Source organism: Ochlerotatus camptorhynchus, unplaced genomic scaffold (assembly GCF_037179485.1).
Source record: "Ochlerotatus camptorhynchus isolate MF236.1 unplaced genomic scaffold, CSIRO-AGI_Acam_v1.1 ptg000251l, whole genome shotgun sequence".
NCBI classification, from domain to species: domain Eukaryota; kingdom Metazoa; phylum Arthropoda; class Insecta; order Diptera; family Culicidae; genus Ochlerotatus; species Ochlerotatus camptorhynchus.
In genome coordinates this window covers 1,369,348-1,394,895 of record NW_027040741.1, presented here as the reverse complement: position 1 = coordinate 1,394,895, position 25,548 = coordinate 1,369,348, and the positions used below count along the sequence as shown (strand labels likewise).

The 25,548-nt window shown below is 37.6% G+C and overlaps 1 pseudogene; it reads right to left on the bottom strand.

Moving 5' to 3' along the window:
- Positions 1–3,378: 3,378 nt before the first annotated feature.
- The window catches only part of LOC135704939 (uncharacterized), a 39,665-nt pseudogene continuing 17,495 nt past the window's right edge, over positions 3,379–25,548 (bottom strand).

Genomic DNA, 25,548 nt, shown 5'->3' with positions numbered 1-25,548 from the left:
CTTCGCATCATGCAGCAAAGCGGATTCATATAACAACTTACGACGAAAGTCTCTCTAGCCAAACAACCTTTGCAAATTGCAGTCATCCAATATGTTGCAAAAGAAGCATCAATCCCGCTCGGATGATTGTGCTTGCAGCGTATGTCAGCGCTGGATGCACGTCTTCGAATCACATCCTTTCAATTCCTCGCAAATTAAATTCGTGTCGTGGAAGCCTTTTTTCCGCGAGCGTCATGACAGATTATTTTCTCGTTTTTCCATTTCCCGCCTTTACATTCAACACACATACCACACTCGTTTGAGATCTGTCTCAAGTTGATACGCAAACTAACAGCAATAGCAGCGAGTGCAGAAGAAAGTAACATTTGCAAAACTCGTTCACTTATTCAACCTCCTCCCACTATTTGTGATGGGTGTATGTATGAATGTGCACATGCTGAAAAGCACCAACACAGTCAATTCGACCGGATACCATCCCCACGCAGGGAGGGCCGTCTTTTCGGGAAGCATGCGATCATTCACGCTACAAGATGAATAATTTCGAGAGGGCAGACAGGCGCACATGTTTACGACCGGTCGACGTCCGTCGTTTTCGTGCTGGTTTTGGTAGGTGTAGTCGTCGCCATTGGAAGCTGAACAGATTCCGTGTATCCTGTAAGTTTTGAGCTGGGTAGCCCGTCTAAAAATTGAAAACAGCCCGGAATGATGATTTCCGGAAATTCGAAAACGTTTGTAGCTTTGATGCTGCTTTTTTAAATGAATTCTTATTCTATTGATTTAACGATGGTTCAAGTGGAATTTTTCATCAAATCATTACCATAAAATCTTCTAGAGACGTATGCGAATGCAAACTTTCATCGGCACCCATTGACTGTCAGTTGCAACACCCTCACTCTATTTCTACTTCGTTTATATACATGTACATCTAATTTCACACATTCTTAATCTCACTGATGCAATTTATCATGTTGAGTTGAACATTCCTCTTATGCGCTTTTCAGTAGTACTATAACTGAACCACAGGCTAGACCAGCAGTGCAAGAAGCCCTCGAGGTTAGCATACGCTTTCGGACTTGGAACTCGTCCGGAATATTCGTATGATTCGCTAACTTTTTGTGCTGTTGAATGTACATATATAGGAACCACGTTGAACTGCTGGTCGAATCCCTTTGCGGCACGTCAGTTGCATAATGGAGTGCAACACCCCCTCGTCAGTTCAAGTTGTTAAGTGAAGTAGTACTTTTCCACTGCTGTGTCTTTTTTTTATGCGCGAATCTACAGCGACCAGCGAGATTTTCGCTGGCTTTAGTTGATTACTTAGTTTCCAAGTGGATTCAAATTTTCCGCACGCTTGCTTACAGCAAACATGAACTTGCGTGTATTCATTTGTAAATGGCTGAAGCGTGGTTTACTAAATTGCCTGTGGTGATTCAAGAATTGTAGGAATAATTCCCTTTCCAAAATTCCCCTCATCACAGTTTTGCAAAAAGCGATTGGCAACAATATAAACGACATCTAAAGAATTCACATATGGGTCGTTCCAGCTCAAGTGGGTACATAATTTTTAAAAGTTGTGGTCGATGTCACTGATTTTAGCCAAACTTGGCCAAAACGCTTATTTTGGCATTCTGAACAAACGCTTTTTTCGATTTTGCACTACTGTGCCTAGATCCTTCTGGTCTACAACCCTGGATTTTCGAGATTTTTTAAAACTTAAACTTTCAGAAGAAATTACTCCACAACCAAATAAGCTATTCATGGTCAATTTGAAGGCTTTTTAATGAAGATTTTTATGAATGTACAAACATTTTGTTTTTGTTGTAGTAACTACAGTAAAAAGAGTGATTTCCGGCAGGTATCCAAATAGTCAAAAAATGGCCTATTTTCACCAAGGGCGGGATTTTTTTATTTCATATTATTCTGGACTCAAATTTTCACCACACTCTTGTACTTTATGTGTTCCCAAGGGTAAATAATTTGGACACATAGTTTTTGAGATATGACCAGATGAGTGAGAGGTGGTTTTGAGCTTTTCTGGTGGAAAATCAATGCTATTTATTTAATATTTTTTTTATTTTTTCTTGAATTCCTTCACGCCGATGGCACAATAATATTTTTATGTTGTTTTTCACATGTTTAGGACAGGATTCTCAATACATTGTGTTCTCATTTCAGGAAAACACACTTTCCATTCATGAACGTAACTGTCATGTTCTTCTTCGACGCATTTGAAGCTACACACTGGAAACAGTTGCAGACTTATAATAATGTCTAAGTATTAGTATAGATTTTTTGGCTTGCAAAAACAAAGCTGTAAGTTGAGTTTGTGCTCAGAAGACAAAATTTGCCTGGGACATAAGAAGAGGTATATTTTCAACGTTGGGAGCACTTGAAAAATTATTTCATCTGACTTGGCTGGTAGCCAACAGATATAGGGTCAATTCGTTAGTAATATGTTTAACATAAATTATTTGCACTAATTTTTTTTGTCTTGTGACCGACATCAGGTTTTTGTTTGGGGTTACTTTGACAATACTCGATTAATGTTGAAAAAATATGCGCGAAACTCAAAAAAATCTAGTCCAAGAAATATGAAATCGTTACCTCTCACCCCAGCAGGCCTGGGTTCAATCCCAGTCGGTGCCACCGGGATGTTCTGGGCCATAACATCTCTGAAGCCGTAAAGCCGTTGGTCCCCGGTTCACGAGTTGATGGGTCGATAGGTAGGGTCCAGGTGTGTGGGAGCTGCTTCCCTGGCATCGGTGGCATTGTTGCTCAGCACGGAAAACAAGATCGACGGAAAACAAACCAAGGAAATTAGGAAATAGTACAGAAGGTAAATTTAGTCATCATACCAAAGTTTTCCGCATTATCAAAGAAACCTCGTTTTACGGTATGTAAAAAGAGTACCATCCTTCGAAGAGCACGGCGGGTTGTACCATTTTCCCATCACTATTTCTCGGTTGTCCTCTAATCAATTGAAAAGATTAATTGTAGATGACTAATTTAGAATACGGAGCAACGGAAGAAAAACTCCCACAACAGGCTGGATTTGACCCCTTCCCAGACGCACACGGGGAAAAAGTGCACGGTGAGTGTAAAATATGCCTCACTCTGGATAGCCCGACTAATACAGCGTTTGTTACTGTCTTCCGATAGATCGGTGGAAGATAATTTGCACCGCATCCACCTTCACGCCGTCTGAGGATACAAAACAAACCAGAGAGGGGCACACAAGGCAAATCGTTCTAGCTCCGAACAGACTTGGCACCAAGAAAGGCCTTCGAAAGAGGTAGGCCGTTAAATTTCGTGTGAGATGAGCCTAAACCTAACCCTAGTTTGCCACAGGGCCTTTCTTCTTGATTTTCATCTTTCCGTTTAGTGCGGCGGTGTCCGGTGTGCGACGCGAGGGACGTATAGCAGAGCGAGACCATCTGCGGGCACGGTCAACATCCGGGCAGTTGCTAGCCGACCGGGAGCTGGCACACCAGTGACGGAAGGAGGAGCTGAAACGATTGTGCACACGAGCAAGGACAGGAGTCGAGGGTCAACCTTTCCACACCAGTCGGGATCGATACGAGTGTCCTCTTTGACGATCGAAGAGAGACGCCATACGTTCGACATCCAAGTCAGGCGGTGACGGGCCGGTCGACAGAGTAGCTCAAGGAGCGGTCTGCGACGGCCGAACCAGGCAGCGGTGCATAGTCGTAGGCAATCCGGCTGTGCTATCTGAGTGAGGATCAGACGTTGAAACGGCTACCAACGACAGCAGAAGCAGTAGGCGGAAAACTCGAGCGCATACGCCCGGGTTGTTGAAGATCACCGGACGGGCGCTCCGCTCCGCGTGTTCGCATGAAGGGACAAGATCCGACGACAGAAGGCACGAAAATTCGTGAACGGTTATTATGTCTAGATCTAGCTTTTCTGAGGTGCTTAGAGCTTCTTAACAATTTGCACAATACCCCTAGGAACTTCATAAAAGTTCCTGAAAAGTCTCGGATGCTAAAAGAACCACTTTGAGATTCTTACAGCTTCCAGTAAGTTTCCCATATTTTCAGCGTGTTTACTTCCCTTACACACTTAAACAGTGATCCTGAGTTCGGTAAAAAAATTACCGTTTTATTTCGGTAATTCTAAACATTACATATGTTTCGGTATTTTCTCGCTCTATTGCTGAAAACTGTAAATAAAATTACCGAATTTCGGTGATTTCATTTCAATTCAACGAAAACGGATAAAAAAAATACCGGCAGATCTGTTAATCAGCTTCATCACTGACTTCGGTGAAATATTTTACTGAAGTTTCGGTAAACAACCCGTTCCATTACCGAGTTCGGTAGTTTTCACAGCGAGAAACGTCAAATTCACCATGTTGTGATTTTCGACCTTCTTGAAAAAATCGCGTGGTTCCAAACGAGCCAAGACTGATGACGCAGTATTGAACAATCCCCTATCAGGTGTTGTAAAATGGATACAAGTGAGACGTATGGTATAATAAAAATTAGTTGCTTTATTAATATTTTTTGTTCTAGCCCGAAGATGATTTTCCGCAGGATAGTGGAAGCATTCCACTATTGGTAGTGCGAGGAAATTTCCCTGACGTGACGGATGGATGTGCAGTATGCTGGGATACCATGGTATCCATGGTATGCATTGCTATTCCCGTTGGCGACGATCTAAAATCCGCATTTGAGATCTTCATGCAATGCTTCCCTGTTTTCGGTGTACCACTGAATCCTTCCGACAAAAACTTTGATTTTGTTCATCGGTGGAGCAGTTTTCGACATCAACTGGAGCAAAATGTTTGCATGGATTGCAATAACTGCCAGCTACGTGTAAGTTTTGAGCTATTCGATTTACATAAAACATGTCTGTAAGAATGAAATCAAATAATGACTAAGGAAAAATGTATTTAAAGGGTGATACGGTCAAAATTTGGTCAATATCAACTTGACGTATTTCTTTCAATTATGCATTTAAAAAACCTGAACACCCCTCATTTTGAAGGTGTGTGTGTGTAGAATGTTGCTGTTATTTTGATTTTGGAATTCACTCTTCAGTTGTCAAAATGCCGTCCAAGCAAGAAGAGCAGCGTATGAAAATTTTGCTCGCGCATCGCGAAAATCCGAGGTACTCGCACGCAAAGTTGGCAAAATCGCTAAAAGTTGCCAAATCAACCGTTACAAATGTAATTAAAGTGTTTGGGGAACGTTTGTTGACAGCCAGGAAGTCTGGATCGGGGGGAAATCGAAAACCGGAAGCCGCTGAGACGACAAAGAGAGTTGCCGGTAGTTTCAAGCGAAACCCTAACCTCTCTCTCCGAGATGCCGCAAATAAGCTGGGTGTATCGTCTACAACCGTGCATCGAGCCAAAAAACGAGCCGGACTATCGACTTACAAGAAGGTAGTTACTCCAAATCGCAATGATAAACAAAATACGACGGCCAAAGCGCGATCCCGGAGGCTGTACACGACGATGCTGACGAAGTTTGACTGCGTGGTAATGGACGACGAAACCTACGTCAAAGCCGACTACAAGCAGCTTCCGGGACAGGAGTTTTATACGGCAAAAGGAAGGGGAAAGGTAGCAGATGTTTTCAAGCACATGACACTGTCAAAGTTCGCAAAGAAATATCTGGTTTGGCAAGCCATCTGTACCTGTGGCTTGAAAAGCAGCATTTTCATAGCTTCCGGGACTGTCAACCAAGAAATTTACGTGAAAGAGTGTTTGAATAAACGTCTGCTGCCTTTCCTGAAGAAACACGGTTGTTCCGTACTGTTTTGGCCGGATTTGGCATCTTGCCATTACGGTAAAAAGGCCATGGAGTGGTACGCCGCCAACAACGTGCAGGTGGTTCCCAAGGACAAGAACCCTCCCAACACGCCAGAGCTCCGCCCAATTGAGAAATACTGGGCTATTGTCAAGCGGAACCTAAAGAAGACCAAAAAAACTGCTAAGGGCGAGCAGCAGTTCAAGGCAAACTGGCTTTCTGCGGCGCAGAAGGTGGACAAGGTGGCTGTACAAAATCTGATGGCAGGGGTCAAGCGTAAGGCCCGGCAATTCGGATTTGGAAAAGCGGAAGCCTAACTGAATATTTTTCCTGAATTTTATACTAATTGAACTTGAAAAAGAAATTTAATTTGATTTTTTAAATAAACGATTTCACCGATTTACACGCGTTTTCCCTTGACCAAATTTTGACCGTATCACCCTTTAATTCAAATAATTGATAAAACCAAGAAAACACATTGAAACAATATTAAAGCGAATTAAATTTGAGTCGGTAAACTTTTTATTTAAATTACAGATCTTTTGGTAATTTTCATTTTCCATATCGACTCCAAAATTACAGTTCTCCGGTAAAATCAATTACAAATCAAGCTTGTTTTTTCGGTAAACGTTACCGATCGTTCGGTAAATTTGACAGCTAGTTTTGCTGATTCAGTTTACAGATTTTTCCTGTTGAGAATTCGGTAAATGAATTACCGAAGTCGGTAATTTGTTTATAGAGCTTCACTGAAATTCTTTGCATTTCCTTTCATTCCTCAGAACTTCTCCAGAGTTCCTACAATTGTTGTACACAGCAAAAAAAATAATTTTGATATCACAGCATAGTGGATGCACTTCAATGGTGTAATATGACTTGACAAAAAGGACAAAATTATCATTCATACAGTGCATGAACTGACATTACGCTGCTTTTACTGTATTTGTTTATATTTGTGGCCATAAAATTACATGAGATTTTCGATTTGCTTGAAGTGCATCATTTTGGATGTAATATTAAAATTAATTTTTTACTGTCTAAAGTTAATGGGACTGCATTGAAGATCACTAATCTGTCATAAAGTTAATTACGAACTTGAAATAAATCATTAATTTTTTTTACTATATTCTGGCACTTATGGAGGAGGCCAGATCTTTCGATACATACTTTCTGCATACTTCGAAGCATCGATAAGGAATGAAGATATTCAAAGGGAAAACTAAGCCAAATCGCAATGATAAGCAAATTCGATTGGACACCCGGTCCAACATCACTGTTTACCTTTGTTTCTTCGCAGTTTTAAATCGCTATTTTTTATTGTTTTTACGTGTCGTTAATCATCGGACGTGGTCGCATGTGAAATATTGAGCCAACACTCTCACAATCTGGTGCTTGTTTTCTATGCTGCAGTGTTTTGTTCTAGTGTATCAGTGATTAGTGATCTGCAAAATTTAGCATATTGTCATTGCTTATTCACACCCGTTCGCTGTCTCTCCCCCGAAGCGACATCTGCAAGCAAACGTTGGAAGCTTTAACAACTCGTGCATCCAAGCGCTGCAGAAATCTAGGCGCATTCCTCGCAACCTGACATTACCGTCGTGCAGTGCGGCATTATACCAATACGTGATTGTATATTGCTTATTCTATCGACAACATGGATAATTGCCAAGCATGCTCGCGGTCCTTGAGTTCTGGAAGAGAAACTACGGTGATAATCTGCGTGCTATCAACAAAATTTTTTTGTACCACAACAACAAGTCAAACAAACAAACCAATCGATCGATCAGTCGTCATTTCATCAGACCATCGATCAGCTGAACCTCAACGACACTATTGATCCCATCAATCGCTCGAGATCCTGCGATGAGACATCCTTTTTCGTAGCCTTGGATGAGATCAACAGCACAGTAGCTCAACAACCTGACAAGCTTCTGGTGGGAAACAGGCGCGTCCAGATAATTCCCAGTCAGCAATATTTCAAATACCAAATACAAATTTCGATATTTTCATACCAAGCAACAACCTTAATATCAGTATTTTGGTATTGATTTGATTCCCGGTCCGGGCTAGGAATTTTTCGGGTTGGAAAATTTCTCGACTTCCGTGGGCATAAAGAGATGATTCTTTCCACACAATTATACTAATTAATGCATTAATTAAAAAAAAGGGTACAACTTTCAATTAATAACTGTGGAAGTTCTTCTAGAAGCACGCAATAAGCTAAATATGCGATAAGCAATAAGCTTGAAATGCTTTACAAGAATAATAAGAAGAAGTTGATACCATAATTGCTAAATTTGATATTGGAACAACATTGCAGAATCAAATTTCTGATATGAATTCTTGATATTTTACCTCTTATGTCATGATAAACATAAGAGACGCTGCATTTATTTTTATCATGGTTTTCTTTTTCTTGACAATCTCAACCGGAACAAATTGTTGCAAAGAAAACCGTAGCCAATAATGAACCCTTTTAAAAATTTAAAGCTCAAACCCGTTCAGAGCCCTCAATCTTTCTCTTGAATGCGTTTCTTGTTGCTCACTCGTGTGTACCGACCCATGTATCAACTAATCGAGCATCAGGACAAAAAATAAGAAGCTATGTGAAAACAGTGAAAGATGAGATGAAAGAGAATCCTTTTTCAACACCCGAAATTCGATCCCCAGCATCAACACCGGATGTGGATGTGACAGGGCCCCTAAAATTATAAGATTTTAATGCGCTTGTGTGCGCACCATAAAATTCTACTTCTTAGAATAAATGTGTGCGATAAAACCTTTTTCAATCTCAGACATTCCAATCGTTTTCAAATAGCATGAGAAAATGAAAGATTTTAAATACTTGACTTGTTCTGGCTGATGGTTGGTTGGCTTCTTTATTTAAGAGCCTTTTTTGGCTGATGCGATTTTAATTTAAGCCATCACCAGTTTGCAGTTTTTTTGCATTAGAATGAAGTCTTAAAGTTTCCTGATTGCTGTTTCGAATTTGATATGTTCATTGTATTTGTTCCATCAGGTGCTTCAACTCAGCATGCAAAGTAGAGAAGAACTAAGCATGTGTTGGCAGCATAAAAACTGGAACGAGGACGGGTTTGAATGCTCTCTACCTAGTACATAGGGCCTGAAAGGGAAAACTCAGGGAAAAGGACAGAAAAACTTCCGTACGATCTGCTAAACGGAAGTAGTTTTGTTTTATGTTGGGTTTCGACTGAAAAATTGCCTCTTGCTGTGAAGTCAACAAGATTGTTAAAAAGCAATATATAAGTTTTATTGCTGTTTTCCCCTTGAGAGTTTGGTATGGTGAACGACATTGCCTCACATGTAGAGATTGGCAGGCCATTTAGGTGACGCAAACATAAGTATTGTGTGATGTAAATCTAAAAATAAACGGTTGATTCGAAATGTATATCCATAAATTTGTTCCGGGCTTGTCTGTCTGTGTATATTATTTGTAGTGCTGTTCAGGGTAGATCATTTAGGTTTCGAAACATGGGTTGGGATTTTTATTGTAGTTCATTAGTCCAATTAACACTAGGCTGAATGTAAATAAATGAAATCATTTGCGTCCCTTTTAACCTTATGGTCAGGTTTAAGGAACTTTTCAGTTATAACGGCAATATGCACGTTATGAACTCTCAAAAAGTTAAATAGCTCGTCTTCATTATCTTTAAGACATAGAGCATTCCAATTTACAATATTTAATAATTTAAAATCCATTACTGAATTTCAAAGTCATGACGATATTGTTCGCAAATTTTATTCCAGTTTGAATAGCATCAAACATGGAGTTAGTTTTAAGCATATCAGTAATCATTTCAATTAATGATTTCTGTAAAAATTCCATTTTAGGAGCAGTAATGCTTCCTAACTCAAAATGCTTCCTAACCCTAACCTCTCTCTCCGAGATGCCGCAAATAAGCTGGGTGTATCGTCTACAACCGTGCATCGAGCCAAAAAACGAGCCGGACTATCGACTTACAAGAAGGTAGTGACTCCAAATCGCGATGATCAACAAAATACGACGGCCAAAGCGCGATCCCGGAGGCTGTACACGACGATGCTGACGAAGTTTGACTGCGTGGTAATGGACGACGAAACCTACGTCAAATCCGACTACAAGCAGCTTCCGGGACAGGAGTTTTATACGGCAAAAGGAAGGGGAAAGGTAGCAGATGTTTTCAAGCACATGAAACTGTCAAAGTTCGCAAAGAAATATCTGGTTTGGCAAGCCATCTGTACCTGTGGCTTGAAAAGCAGCATTTTCATAGCTTCCGGGACTGTCAACCAAGAAATTTACGTGAAAGAGTGTTTGAATAAACGTCTGCTGCCTTTCCTGAAGAAACACGGTTGTTCCGTACTGTTTTGGTCGGATTTGGCATCTTGCCATTACGGTAAAAAGGCCATGGAGTGGTACGCCGCCAACAACGTGCAGGTGGTTCCCAAGGACAAGAATCCTCCCAACACGCCAGAGCTCCGCCCAATTGAGAAATACTGGGTTATTGTCAAGCGGATCCTAAAGAAGACCAAAAAACTGCTAAGGGCGAGCAGCAGTTCAAGGCAAACTGGCTTTCTGCGGCGAAGAAGGTGGACAAGGTGGCTGTACAAAATCTGATGGCAGGGGTCAAGCGTAAGGCCCGGCAATTCGGATTTGGAAAAGCGGAAGCCTAACTGAATATTTTTCCTGAATTTTATACTAATTGAACTTGAAAAAGAAATTTAATTTGATTTTTTAAATAAACGATTTCACCGATTTACACGCGTTTTCCCTCGACCAAATTTTGACCGTATCACCCTTTAGCAAGAGTATCCAAACCCAGTAAACGACAGCGGTCAGCATACGGTGGTAAATTCAGCGGGTCACTCCATGGAAGATAGCGCAGTGCGTATCTGACGAATTTGACACATTCACTGAGCCTTACATATTTACGTCTCATTAATGACTGTTCAGTAGGCCGATTTGATAGCACATTCTGCCCCTGCTTGCCACAATAGGAAGCATGACTAGGCCGCCGTCATTCGGCTGGCATCGACTTGCACTGGTGTGGCCACCATTTGAAAACAATCGGGCCTTTTCAGGGCCACCAATTCAAAACAGGAACGAGTTAAGAGCTAGATGATCAACATAGTCACAGGCGTGCGCAGCCCTCTTCATTTGGGGGGGCCCGCCTACCAAATGGGGCGCTTCATAGCTTTGAGGGCGCCAATAATTTAGAAGAGTTAATGTTTACTTATAGTTATTTCTATGGATTCCCAGTGGAGTTATTCTCCTTTTAAGGGATCCTTAAAAACACCAAGTTAAATAAACTAATTTACTACTACTACTGTTTATAATGGTTCATACAGTTTACATAAGAAATTCATTGATTTTTCCTTTGAGGTAGTGTTTAACTTTGAGTTTAAATTGATTTCGATTTACGATTTGTATTAGTTCACTAGGTAAAGCATTATATTTAAATGGACCTATATAAGATATTCGTTTTTGACCTTGACTTGTGGAAGCTCTAATGACTGATAAGTTTCCGGCTTGCCTGGTACTGTGAGAACGGTTGCCAATATTGATTACAAGATTAGAATGTGTTCTATCATTATGAATAATATCGTGTACCAATAAGAGTGTCTGTAGTTCACATAAACCTAAAATTGGAAGGACATTATGATTTCTGCTTGCATAGAGTTCAAAAGTTGAATATAACGGAGGTAGGTTGAAAATTATTTTTAAGCACCTATTTTGCAAAACTTGTAGTTTAACTAATTTTGATTTACATGCAAGGCCCCAAGCTATGATAATATATTGTAATTGAGAATGTATGTGAGCATAGTAAAACTTAAGTAAGACATGTTGTGGAACAAAGCTAGAAACCTTTCTCAAAACGCCACATAAAGCCGCTACTTTTTTCTCTATTTGTTTTACATGTATTTCCCATGAAAACGTAGAATCCAGGTAAACACCCAGATGTGTAATGGGCAAGTGAGCTCGCGCACTAGGAGGGCGGTTGCATTGATTGCAAAATATTACTAAAATTTTGGATGCATAATAAATACACTGATTTTTTAAAATTGCCCTATTTTAAAATTACAATTATATTTCAGACTTGCAAACGCCTTCTAAACAAGTAAGCAAACGCACAAGAAGGGCGGTTGCATTCCTCGCAAAATAATTACTAAAATTTTGGATGCATAATAAATCAGCTGAATTGTTAAAGTTGCCTTATTTTAAAATTACAATTATATTTCAGACTAACAACCCAAGCAACACGGCTTGTCATAAAGAAGTCGAAAATACTTTGTAATGACTAACGCAAAGAATCACTAATACTTTAATATACATCATTTAATATATTTATACAACCTAAAAAGCGCAAGACGCGGAGCTTATACAACTAAATACTGGTCTTATAACATGTTTTGGAAACATCATTAAAACCAGCGACAAAAAAAACAATAAAAAATCTTGAGCATGGGATTCGATCACTGATCCTTGGCGTGGTAGACTTGTTACTACCTAACTAGATCAACACCGCTTAATGAAGTGCATCCGCTTGGATGTAATATTAAAATTTATTTTTTGCTGTGTAGAAATTATCGGTACTCACTTGAAATTTTCCTCAGAATCCCTTTGGAATTTCACTCATAATTTACTTTTCTTGGTATTCCATTCGGAGTTGTCTTGGAACTATCTGCAGGATTCACTAGAAATTATTCGCAGAATTTTCTTGGAATACTTCCTAGAAATCCTTCAGAACTGTCATCAGAATTCAAGAGCTCTTTTGAAATGTTTCTTAGAAGTCAACTGGAATTATTAAACCCTTCGTGATTTTTTCTCAAAACACCGTGGAACTGAAATTCCCTTAGAGTTTCAGAAAAAAAATTTCCGGAATGAGCTAGAAATCATCATCATGGATTTTCACTCCAAATTTGATTTTCTCGGTATTCTTTTCGAAATTATCTTGCAATTAACTAGTTAAAAAATAATAATCTTGGAATTAACTGCAGGATTCACTAGAAGTTATCCACAGAATTTTGTTTGAATTCTCCCAAGAAATCTTTTGGAAATGTCCTCAGAATTCAATATCCTTGAGGTTCTTCTCTGAATTTTTTAGAACTTTTTTTTTCTCAGAACACCTTGGAGCTGAAATTCCCCTAGAGTTTTAGAAGAATTTTTTCTGTATTCTCCAGAATTCTTCCCAGAATGAGCATGAAATTATCCTCGAAATTCCCTTGAAATTTTCCTCAACATCCCTTTGCAGTTTCAATCAGATTCAGTTTTTGCAGGATTCACTAGAAATTATTCTCAGAATTTTCATGGAATTCTCGCAAGAAATCTTTTGGAACTGTCCTCAGAATTCACTTTCTTGAGGTTCTTCTCGGAATTTTTTAGAACTCTCCTAAGAGCTCTATTAAAATTCTTCTCAGAACTCATTTTGAATTATTTTTAGAACTTTTCATAATTTTTCCTCAGAAAACCTTGGCACTGAAATTCCCTTAGAGATTCAGCAAAATTTCCGCAGTATTCTCCTGAAATCCTTCCTGGAATAAGTTAGAAATTAGCCTTGGAATTCTCTTGACACTTTTCTCAAAATCCCTTTTCTTGGAATCATTTTCAGAAATCTTTTTGAACTGTCTTCACAATTAAATACCCTTGAGATTCTTCTCGGATTTCTTAGAATTCTCCTAAGAGTTCTTTAAAATTCTTCTCAAAACTCCTTTGAAATTATTTTTAGAACTCTTCACGATTTTTTCTCAGACCACCTTGGAACTGAAATTTCCTTAGAGTTTCAGAAGAATTTCCTCAGTATTCTCTAGAAATTTTTCCCGAACTGAGCTTGAAATTTTCTTTGGAATTCCCTTGAATTTTTATTTAAAATCTAGCTATCTGCAAAAATCACCAGAAATTATCCTCAGAATTTTCATGAAATTCTCCCCAGAAATCTTTTGGAACTGTCCTCAGAATACACTATCCCTGAGGTTATTCTCGGAAATGTTTAGAACTCTCCTAAGAGCTCTTTTGAAATTATTCTCAGAACTCCTTTGGAATTATTTTTAAAATTATTCACGATTTCACAGTTCCTGATGAATTTCCTCAATTTTCTCCAGAATTTTTTCCCGGAATGAGCTAGACATTATACTCGGAATCACCTTAAAATTTTCCTCAATTTTGGAATTTCACCCAAAATTTTATTTTTTCGGTACTCTTTTTGAAATTAAATTCTGTTCCATTTAGAATTTGGCCGTACAAAATAGGTTATTTCTCCAAGGGGAAATAAAGTACAAAAAGGCTTAACGTATTATTTTGTTGGATTTTTATTTAACTTTAAGAGAAAAATACAACAAAAATTATTCATCGGTAGTACTGTCAACCTCATCTACCATCCTTTTCCTCCATTTGCGCTTGATAATTGCCCAAAATTTTTCAATGGGACAAAAATCTGGACAATTTGGTGGATTGATACTTTTCTCAATAAAATCGACATTATTCTGCTTATACATTGACATCGCGGCTGTAATGGCAGCTGGCTAAGTCAGGCCAGAACTTTATGGGACCTTCGTGTGATTGAATGAACGGCAAAATTATTTTCTGGAGACACTCCTCCTTGTAAAGTTGTCCATTCATAGTCGCTCCTGTGATGAAAACCTTTGTTTTCTTTCCGCAATTGCAGATGCCTTGCCAAATCATCAACTTGCGAGCGAATTTATCTGCAAAGACAAATTTGAATTTATCCGTTATCCCCCTTACTTTTTGAAAAGTAAAAATTATAGCCCGGGATTTATCCAAAGTCCATTTTTACGTAAGTTTCATCGTCCATCAAAATACATCCGTTATACTTGGTAAGAACTTGCTCGTATAGCTTCCTTGCAGGGTTTTTTGCAACCAGGTTTTGTTTCAGCGTCCTTTTGGGATGTTTGCTGGCATGGTACGACCGGAAACCTTCTCGAATACAGATTCGCCGAACTGCCGCACTGAACCTTTTCGCCAACTCACGGCCGGAGATCCCAGGATTCTTTTGGAGTGCTCTTATAACCTTTGATCGTAGTTTTCGGTCATATGTTCCACTTCAACGTTTGTTTTGTTTTGTACGATCCAACTTTAGTGTTTCCCGGTAACGTTAGCACGGTATTTACAGTCGATTTTGGAAATTTGAGAGCCTTTGCAATCATTCCTCCAGGTGGAGGTTTTTATTCACCAGCGCTCGATTATCAAACCCAAAATTGTCAAAATCAGAAGTGATCCTCAAAAGCAAAATAATCAACGAAATTTTGGGCAAAATGATTATTTAGAATATTGTCGACCACACTGCCTTAATCATCGATATTATCATCAGTTCAGCTTGAGGCAATAATTTGCCGTCGACTTATGTCTAAAAACCACGTTCTTCAGCGCTATATTTGTTTAAAATGAAAATAATCATTTTGCATTTGATCCTCAATATCATCTCGACCAAGATGAAGACGAATATCAATATCTACAACAACAGAGGCGATAATGAGAATCCAGCCACGAATGAAGAAAAACAAATGTTATTTTTGATACTCAGAGGTTGCCTAGATCAACGGAATTTGTTTATATCAAAATTCAAATTCATGCAGGTAGTTGGTCTATCTGTTAAGGTTTTCTTCATATTCAGCTAAATTGAGTGTAGAAGAAAGGATTTTTATCAGCACTGGTTACACGTACTTGGGGCAAACCGTGTTCATAAACCGAACTACATAGGCATCTATTATTCGCCTTTTGCCTTCCATATACAAGTACTGATAGTCTTGTGGTCAAAGTGTGGGGTTAGAGATCTCAAGGTTCTTGGTTCGAATCCAGTTTTGTTGCATTATTTTATTCTTTTTACATTTTTTTGGTTAAAAGTTAAACCCATGAATTTAGCTCATGATTTCAACTCGGATAATTTATGATTTTGGGAATGTTTGCTGCGTTACGCAAAAGTTGCTCATGATATCATGAATATTATTCATGGTGTATTTTCATAACATGAAAATACGCTGTGTTCATGAAATCATGAGTCATTTATCTCATTTCGGAGATGCTATTTTTTTCCGTGTTAATTTTCTTTAACGGCGCCGGTGGTGTAGTGGTAAGCTTGATTACCTCTCACCCCAGCAGGCCTGGGTTCAATCCCAGTCGGCGCTGCCGGATGTGAGTCCTTTTTTTACTGGTTGTTGAATTGAGATTCGATCCGAAACTTGTGAGAAAATGCAGGCTAACTCCCCTGCACTCGATCTTCCTCGTTGATAAGTTAATACATTCGACTGGAGAGAATCGCCCATGAAATATGCTTCCACCTGAGAATTCCTTCCTGACATCTTCAAGTGGTGGATTTCTTTTTATTATTATTATGATTATTGACTGCACGGGAAAGGTCTGCATTAAGCGGGATTTAGATGAGGCAGGTGAGTTGAATTCAACTCAAACCGATCTGGTCGTCGGCGTTCATTTGACTTGGCAACGAATAGAGCAAGTCCGATATCGGTCAGATTTTTGGACGTTCATTTCGCAGTTCAAGTGAGTTGAACGCTGAATTGAACCATCTTAACCCAGCTTAAAGCTGGGTTTAGATAGGGAAAGTCAATTGATCAAGTCAGTTGAATTCAACTGAGTTGAACGCGAATTGAACGTGTAAACCATGCCATTCAACTGACTTGATCTACTCACTTGAATTGAAAAAAGTTGGACCAGGCTCAACTTTTCAAGCCAATTAAATTCAACTGAGTTGATCAAATGACTTGCCTAGTCTAAACCCAGCTTTAGAGAGGGTCTAGGATAAGAGATGAGCGGACGTGGACTGGCTGGTTTTGAGTCAAACGAACTGTCAAAGCCAGAGCCATACGAGCAGCGCCTATCTTGATTACATTGGCAATGTTGCTGACCCTCTCATAGTCTGCATGCTTCAATTAGATTTATTTTTATTGTTCGTGACGTAACCCACAATGAAAACACATCAATATTTAATGTAACAACAATTTTTATTGTAATAGAGTTGTTCATTATTGTTCATGATCGAATCATGTTAACAGTACAATAAATGAAAAATACGATAAAAATCATTGTAACAACATTTTATTATGTACATTCATTGTACATCTAGGTAGCAGTTTTGCCGTTTTCGGAAGGGTACAACATTATAACAATCATTTTTATTGTCGACAATAAATAGGTATTAATGTTAGAACATTGTTTCCACTGAAAATTTCACTGTAATTTTTTTTCGGGACGAGCTCTTTCAGAAGATGATATATTTTGGCAAAATTAAAGAACCCAACCTAATCTTCCATCAAAAAGAGCAGCCCCCCCCCCAACCTTCCCCTAATTCGAAACCTTGTTACGTCCATGTTCTAATTAGCAACTGTCAATGAGGCCACTTATGTATTTTAACCACAATAAATTGGTATGAATTTCATTGATTTGCCTTTTGAAAAAAATGTGGACTTTTTGTCTGAGACGACTGGAACCGAATCATGGACGTTTATCACAGGACCTGGGTCTGCAACACTAGTATATCATTGCTTAGAAGAATGAGGTGGCTAAAGGCGTATAAAAGCTATCTGATGTTAGACGAAAACCTTTTATAGCGAAAAAGTTTCCCGATGAAAACAAATCACTGACACAATCACACTTTAGCAATCTCTATGGTACACTGAGGCTTAAGAATTTCATAAGGCTCGACTTTTGAACTACACATTCGAATTTCATAAGTCGCGCTTATGAAATTCATATGTGTCGTTCATAAGTCGAGCCTTATGAAATTCTTAAGTGACTGTCTTGAGGGCTGTCTTGCATCAACGTAGAGAGAGCAAAGTCAGTGATGAAAAATATTGTATTAGGGTTAACTACCTCATTTCCGGCCTATTAAGCACAACCCGGGGGCAACTTGACAACTCCAGTATACCAGTGTACCCCGACAATTTGGTGCTGGTGGTTCTGTCAAACTCACAAGTTTCAGAATGGTTATCTGAATAGGGCGAATGTGGAAATTATGTACAATAAATAAAATCCCATCTTAAAATTCATCTCATTGTCGCGCGCCCACCAAACCGGAACGCGCGTCCGACGTCAAAATTAACATTAATGACATAGGAAGTCCATTGATGCCAGCGAAAAATGTCGTTTTGATTTTCAGTCAGTTTTTTTAAACTAGTTTTTTTTGTAGTCTCGTGTGTCTTTGAGCAGAACAGAACCAAAAGTTTAAACATGTGATTTGTAAAACAAAAATATGTGATTGCCATCGAATGAATTGAAACAAATGAGAATTGAGCGAGGATACTATCGGTGATTTTGACGATATTGCTATTATCGTTGGTGATGAACAAAAATAGAATGGTTTTGCGAGTATGAGTGTAATTATTACAGTACCCCATCGCTAATCGGACACATTTGATAATCTGACTGTCAAGTCCATACAAATAAATGTTACCAATATAAAAACAGCTCCATAAGAGACCGTGATGTCGAATTAAGGAGAGCCGGAGTTGGGAGATACTGTATACGCAGCATGCATTTAAATGCATTAAAGCTAGATATGTAATATATCATGCAATTTGACTAATTTCCAATTTCAGCAGTTTACTTTACTTACCCCGTAAGAAAAACACGGGAAAGTAAAAAAAAAATTACGGGCCCAGGACAAGCCATCATTGCACAACTATGTTCAGAGCAGTAATCTGAAGGATAATCAAACTCAAGAGCAAAAAATAACTGAAGAAACCAAAGTATTATTATTGCCATTCGATGATATAAGAAGATGCTTCAATTTGTATTGATTTGTTTCATAAATTAGCTCTTTTCATATGGCATTCTTGTCTGTTGTTTGACATCCACACATAGTGAAACAAAAAGATGGTTTTCCATAGAGAAATACCGTTGCGGTGATGAAGGACAATCCCTTTGTTTACATCGTGTGGCGACATCTACTATTTGCAAGTGGGTACGTGAAACTAAGGTTATCTGTCACCTTGCCGGGGACTTAATTAAGCACAACCCGCACTTAGTCTTTTTTAATCTAGCGCAGTTTAGCACCAAACGGAATGTTATTATTACTGATGGCTTTCAAATTTATTTACCTTTCCGCACGTACCGCAAGATTTGAAAAAGAGAAACCAATGTTGAGATGTTGTCAAAAGTCTAACACTGCTTCTTGACACCAAACTCGGCCTACGGATTCTAAACTCGGCCTAACGCATTGAAACGCCATCGAAACGCCAATGAATTCACATCGGTCTATCGGAGGAAGATGAAAATTGATTCGTCGGAGCGTTTCTTTTGTTTTGGAAATAATGGGTGCAAACCTTCATACCACGCGTTCTCATTGACTTCGTTCGGTAGCTTATTTACTCAAGTATCGTAACAAACGCATATTTGACTTGTTAACTCTGAAATCATGGATTTATTTGAAGTATTCTGCTCGATAGGCCCAAAATGGGCGATTAGGCCGAAGTAGTTCTCTACCCTACTATCTTCATCGCACTCCAAGCAGCGCACGGCAAATTCCGTATGAAGACAGTCCATTTTTATTTACGTCGTGAAAAAACTAGCTCAGTACGTTCTCTCTCTTAGATCTGTCGGTTACTCGGAGAGGATTAAAAACTGCACGTTTTAGTCAGCCGTTCCGTTTGTTTGACAAAAAATTATGATCATTGGAAGCAACACAAAAAACTTAAAATGGGTATAAAAAACGGATCCGAACAAGCAATGTTGAGATTTACAGACTTGAGTCTTTACCACTAGTCTATTAACGCTTTGGAGAATATATAGGCTAAAGAAAAACAAGAAGCGCTCATAGTGTGGTTGCTAGTCTGCTAACATGCACGTTCGACGGTATTTGCTTTTTTTTTGTCCATGCATAATACAAAAAAGAGAAGTGAAGGTAAAAGATGAGATAGGATTTGTTCAAAGGGATTACTGTCGGCTTCTCTTCGTCAATGACAAAGGATGTATGGAAATGATGGTTTTTGTACCACGACAATTTAGTTTTGGTTTTCGTCTTGTTACATTGTTTTTAAATGTATTTTTGTTGTTATTTTTTTTCGGGGTGCTCTGAGCACAATGATATTTTTTTCGATCCCAAAGATTTTCATCTCAATGTTTAAATCGGAATTGAAAACAAAATTATAATTTCGTTATTTAACACTTAATTAACAAATTGACAGCTCGCTCCCATACAAACACCCACCGAGGGGCGGTAAGATGATGATTTGGACCGGATGGAGTGATCACTAGGTAAAACATCGTTTAACCGAAACTGAATTTTCTGTCAAACTTATTAGTCATATGACACCGGTGTTTTTAAATTTTTCAATCAAAAACAAGTTTCTATGTATTTCCATGTTCATTTTCACAAGCTTCGATTGCTATTTTTTTTTTTAAAATAATGCTGCATTTGATGAAATTATACGCTAGAGGTAGTTGTAAATGATTGCGTCATGTTATTCAAGTTTAAATCGATGTTGCCAAAATTATATTCGATTTTGACAACATAAAACTTTGAATTTTCTTTAAATATTCTTAAATAGCATTTCTTCATAGTTTTTGAACAGTTATTCCAGTTTTCAACTATTTTTTTTTTTAACTTTGCTAGAATTTTATCCATTTAGTCAGCTTTCAAATGTTCCCGGTACAAATAAATATAAATTAGTCATAAATTCATGGTGCCAAAATTTATTTACATAATCTCCCTAAAATGAAGAGTTTTCTAACTAATGCAAATTATTGCTAAAGAAATACTAACGATGTTGGGAATATAAAGATCTATATAATAGAAATGAATATTGTAAAGTCTTTGTACTCATGTTTTTCGTATGAAATCGAAAATTTCAACAATAAGTCAATTCAGACTGCGATGGATGGTTTAAAAAAAACTTTTGGCAAAATGGCGGCCTTTCAATTCCCTATGTTTTTTCTTCTGTCTGTTTCATTTCATCTTAGCTTTCTTCTTTGGTTATATTACACATTCTACCGGCTTGTATTCACCAGTTTTTTTTAACAGGTTTGGTATTGTTACTGTAAAGTCCATTAAGTCACCCTTAAATATACTCTTAATATTTGACTAGTGCTATAAATTTTCAATAAAAATTGGTCATAAGTTTATGATTTGAGTAGTTCTAATCGATTTGATGAGCGGTTATATAACGTCACGTACAACGTATTGTAGTGCAAAACTTGATAAATCTGCAATAATATATGGGGGTTACTTTAATTTTCATTAAGTTACCGTAAAAAAACTTATTCAAAGATAGTTCAAAACCGTTGAAATGTCACTAAGAATGTGTCATTTAACCCTTTCCAGGGTAAAAACGATATTATTTTTTTGCACATTCTTAACGAAATTTCCAGGGGTTGTTATTTATTGTAAGTATATAAACAGTGTGACACAGATGTATTCGAACACATAAAAATTATGTACTTCTTTAAGAAAGCACATTACTTCGGATTGAATATCCGGAAGTTATTCATTGAAAATTTATAGTGGAAAAATTGCACTATTATGCATGAAGAGACAAAGTCTGAAAATTGCACCACAAAAGGTGCATTGTGAAACAAACTTCACTGACAATTTTTGGTGCATCGTTCTGGTGAATAGAGGAGCAAGCTTTATAGAAAATCTCTGGTGCAAAATTTGCATCGCATTGATAAATGAAATGAACAGAAAGTTTCTGGTGGAAATCTTGCACTGGTCTGGTAAATGGAGACACAAGCTTTATTAAAAATTAAGCTACATTGAAAATTTCTGGTGGAAAATCTGCATTCTTCTGTTGTATAGCGAAACAAACTGTAATAATAATTTCTGGTGTAAAATTTGCACCGTTTTGATGATTGGAAGGAAGAACTTAAAATTTATGGTGAAAAACCTTAAAATAGGGGCAAGCTTTAATGCAAATATTTGGTGGAAAACCTGAAACATTTTGATAATAGGAGAAGCTAGCTACATTGAAAATGTCTGGTGGTAAATGGAAAATGGAACCTTCAATGAAAATTAGTGGTGGAAAATTTACACCCTTCTGGTGACGGAGGGGCAAGCTTAATTGCAGAAAATTGGTGAAAAATAACTAAGTGTTGGTGGAAGGGCAAGCTGTATTGAAAATATTGGAGGAAAATTCGAACCGTTTTTGTAAATGGAGAATTGTGCAAGCTTTATTGAAAATTTATAGTACAAATTTAGCTCCTAGCTGGTATATGGGGGAAGGAAAACCTTCAATGAAAATTAGTGGTGGAAAATTTACACCCTTCTGGTGATGGAGGGGGCAAGCTTAATTGCAGAAAATTGGTGAAAAATAACTAAGTGTTGGTGGAAGGGCAAGCTGTATTGAAAATATTGGAGGAAAATTTGAACCGTTTTTGTAAATGGAGAATTGTGCAAGCTTTATTGAAAATTTGTAGTACAAATTTAGCTCCTAGCTGGTGTATAGGAGGAGGGGAACCTTCAATGAAAATTAGTGGTGGAAAATTTACACCCTTCTGGTGATGGAGGGACAAGTTTTTCTGAAAATTTATGGTGGAAAATTTACAGCGTTCTGGTCAATGGAGGGGCAAGCGTTTTGTTTTGGAAAATTGTGGTGTGAAATTTGCACCGTTAAAGTGAATAGACGGGGTTTAACTAAAAATTCCTGATGTAAAATTTGATAGTACTGTTGAATAGAACTGCAATGTGTATTGAAAATTTATACACAGTACAAAAAATATTATAATATCAGCCTGCGGTTGAAAGTCTCTTAAATAAACAAAATAAATCAATCAATCACTTCAGTATCACATCAAAGTGGATGCACTTCAATCTGTCGATAATATGGTGTTAAATTACTTGCCAAAAAGGACAAAATTATCATTAATACAGTGCATGAACTGACATTACGCTGCTTTTACTGCATTTGTTTATTTTTGTGACCATACAAATTTCATGGGGTTTTTGACATGATTGAAGTGCATCCTCTTGGATGTTATATTAAAATTTATTTTTTGCTGTGTAGTGTTAAATTTGCGACGTTCTGATGAATGGAGGGGCAATATTAACATTTATGGCATTATTAACATATTAACAAATGGCCTATTAAGACAAGCTTTATCGAAGATTTCTGACTGGAAATTTGCCTCATGCTGATGAACGGCGAGGAATAAAAATATTATAAATAAATATTTCTCGTGGAACAATCGCACTGAAATGGTCCATGGATGTCTAGTTTTCAGAAAATTTCTGCTGTGAAAATAGCACCGCATCGGAGCATTTTGGGAGGAGGTTAGTTTCATAGCAAATAACGGGTGCAAAAATTGGTATGAAAAAGACAAATACTCAAACCGACTCTCTCATACCATCGCAAATTCTGCACAGTGTATATACACACTATAGTAAAATGAAGCAATCGTTCTGCCCTTTTTCGGTTGCTGCGCTGTATGGAAGCAGGTTTATTTTTAGCATTTCTGTTGCCCTCCCGTTCTGAATGAAACCTTCTGCGTGTAGATTGTATCTCATTTTCCATGGGCCCAAATAGACAACTAGTGAAGACAAAAAATTTAGGATTGAGATTGAGATTGAGATGTACGCTGTTCGTATCCGATGTTAGAGAACTTGCATTTCCCTTAATTATTTCGATGCCACCTTTCATCTAAGGAAACAATGAATGTTGATGTAACGAAACTGTTTTTCAGGATGAATGAAAAAAAAAAATAAAATCTTTTCCCTAACCCGAAAAACAAGAATCGAACTCGAAACTTCATGATTAGTGACTCCGCACTTTTGTGCTGTGCCATACTCAACAATTGAATTAGGGGTATCCAGTAATCAATTTATATCAATATCGAATATATTCATTGTGATGGAATTGAACATGTTCAGCCCAGAAACAGACGCCACTATTTTAGCGCGAATGTGCTCTTCCAAGCGTTAGAAAATAGGATTGTGATTCGAGTCTTGGGGGCATCTGTTTTGTAAACAAACATTTAAATCACCGATTTCTCGCGGATTAAAGCTCAATCTTGCAATCCAACTTAACTAAAAGGATAGAGGAATGATTCCTCTATCATCTGGTTGAGTCGAATTGCAAGATTGTACTTTAATGCGCGAGTAATCGACGGTTTAATTTTTTGTTCACCAAATAGATACGCTCAAAACTCAAATCACTCCGGAGTTTCGGAGGAAATGTAACCCCCTACTTTAATTTTCATTAAGTTACCGTACAAAAACTTATACAAAGATAGATCACAACCGTTGAAACGTCACTTAGAATGTGTCATTTACCCTTTCCAGTTAAAAATCGATATTATTTTTTTTGCACATTCTTAACGAAATTTTCAGGGGTTGTTATTTATTGTAAGCATATATACAGTGTGACACAGATGTATTCGAACAAATAAAAAATTATGTACTTCTTTAAGAAAGCACATTACTTCGGATTGAATATCCGGAAGTTATTTGTCCTTGTAAATAGAACATATATCGAAAATAAATATTAGTTATTTCTTTTAAACCCGTTTCGTATAACTGAATATCGTATATAAAACACATCTTTCACAAATGGTACGAAACATTCGTTTGTCCTGCCAACTAAAAACCGGTATTATTGTAATACATTTTTTATGTTTAACTTGGATTATCTTCAGAATGTTTAGTAAAAAGAAAGCCTTGAATATAACGATCACATATCGTATTAAACCAATCAAGTTGGATAGAGAGCCGGCAAGGTGGACTTACCTCAATACGTCCGACGAACACACAAAATTTTTCCAATCAAAAGCACCCCAATCAAGCCATCCACATTTTGAGATTTTTTAAGAGTTATTCAGGTTTCTACAAGAAAATGACACGATATTTATCCAAATAACAGCTTCTATCTTGAAGTCCATAAAGTACCACAGATTAGAGTTGAAATAGTATTCAATTCCGATGGGATCATTTATTATAAACTAAAACTATGCATCATGCCGGAATTATACAGACAATAACTTGTACTATCAATTGAACACTGTTTGAACAATTGAATGGTTAGCAAAAATGTTTGCTACAAAGTATCTTATTCAGATAAAATAATCTTATTAAGCTAAAAAGAAGCTTATTCTGCTTCAAGTCAGCAAAATGTTTGTAGGATAGCAAACTCAGACCATTTGATCTTGGAAACCTACGTCTAAATATTTTCTAGCAAACCTGCCAACGAAATCAAAATAGGCTTTGCCCAATTTTATGCGCATCTTTTGAGTACCCGTTTTTGAGTCAAGTTAACTAAATTTTTAGTAACGTTTCTTCAGTTTTGAGCAATTTGAGTAACTACAATTTATCAACAAGTGGAATCCTGTTCACTTTTCAGAAGGTATCAATGGCCGTATAATAAGAATTTTGCATTTAAAATAAATGGAAAGAAATCGTTTTTCTTTTAAAAGACACCTCCTGATCCCGGAATTATTTAGCTCTAATCCCATATGCAACGTAGAGTTAATCAGAGCGGTTACACAAGTGAGGTATCAATTAATCGCGCTAACAGGAAGAATGACTTCATGAGCAACAGTTTACATTTTTTTTTTATAAATGTTGCCCAGTATCGGTTTTACCGGTATTACATTTCTGAGTACAGAAAAACCGGTTTTGGGAAAACAAGCCCGGTATTACTAACCCTATTCATGAGGTGTTTCTGATTATAGCTGATTTTTCAACTCAAACATTTTCAAGTCAACTTAAGTGCTTTTGTAAACAAAGAATTCAGAAGTTAATTGCCCTCGCAAACTAACATTACTAACAGTTAGAAAGAACTTTACGCTATCTGACGGTTTTGTTAGTTTTCGTGATCGAATTATCCA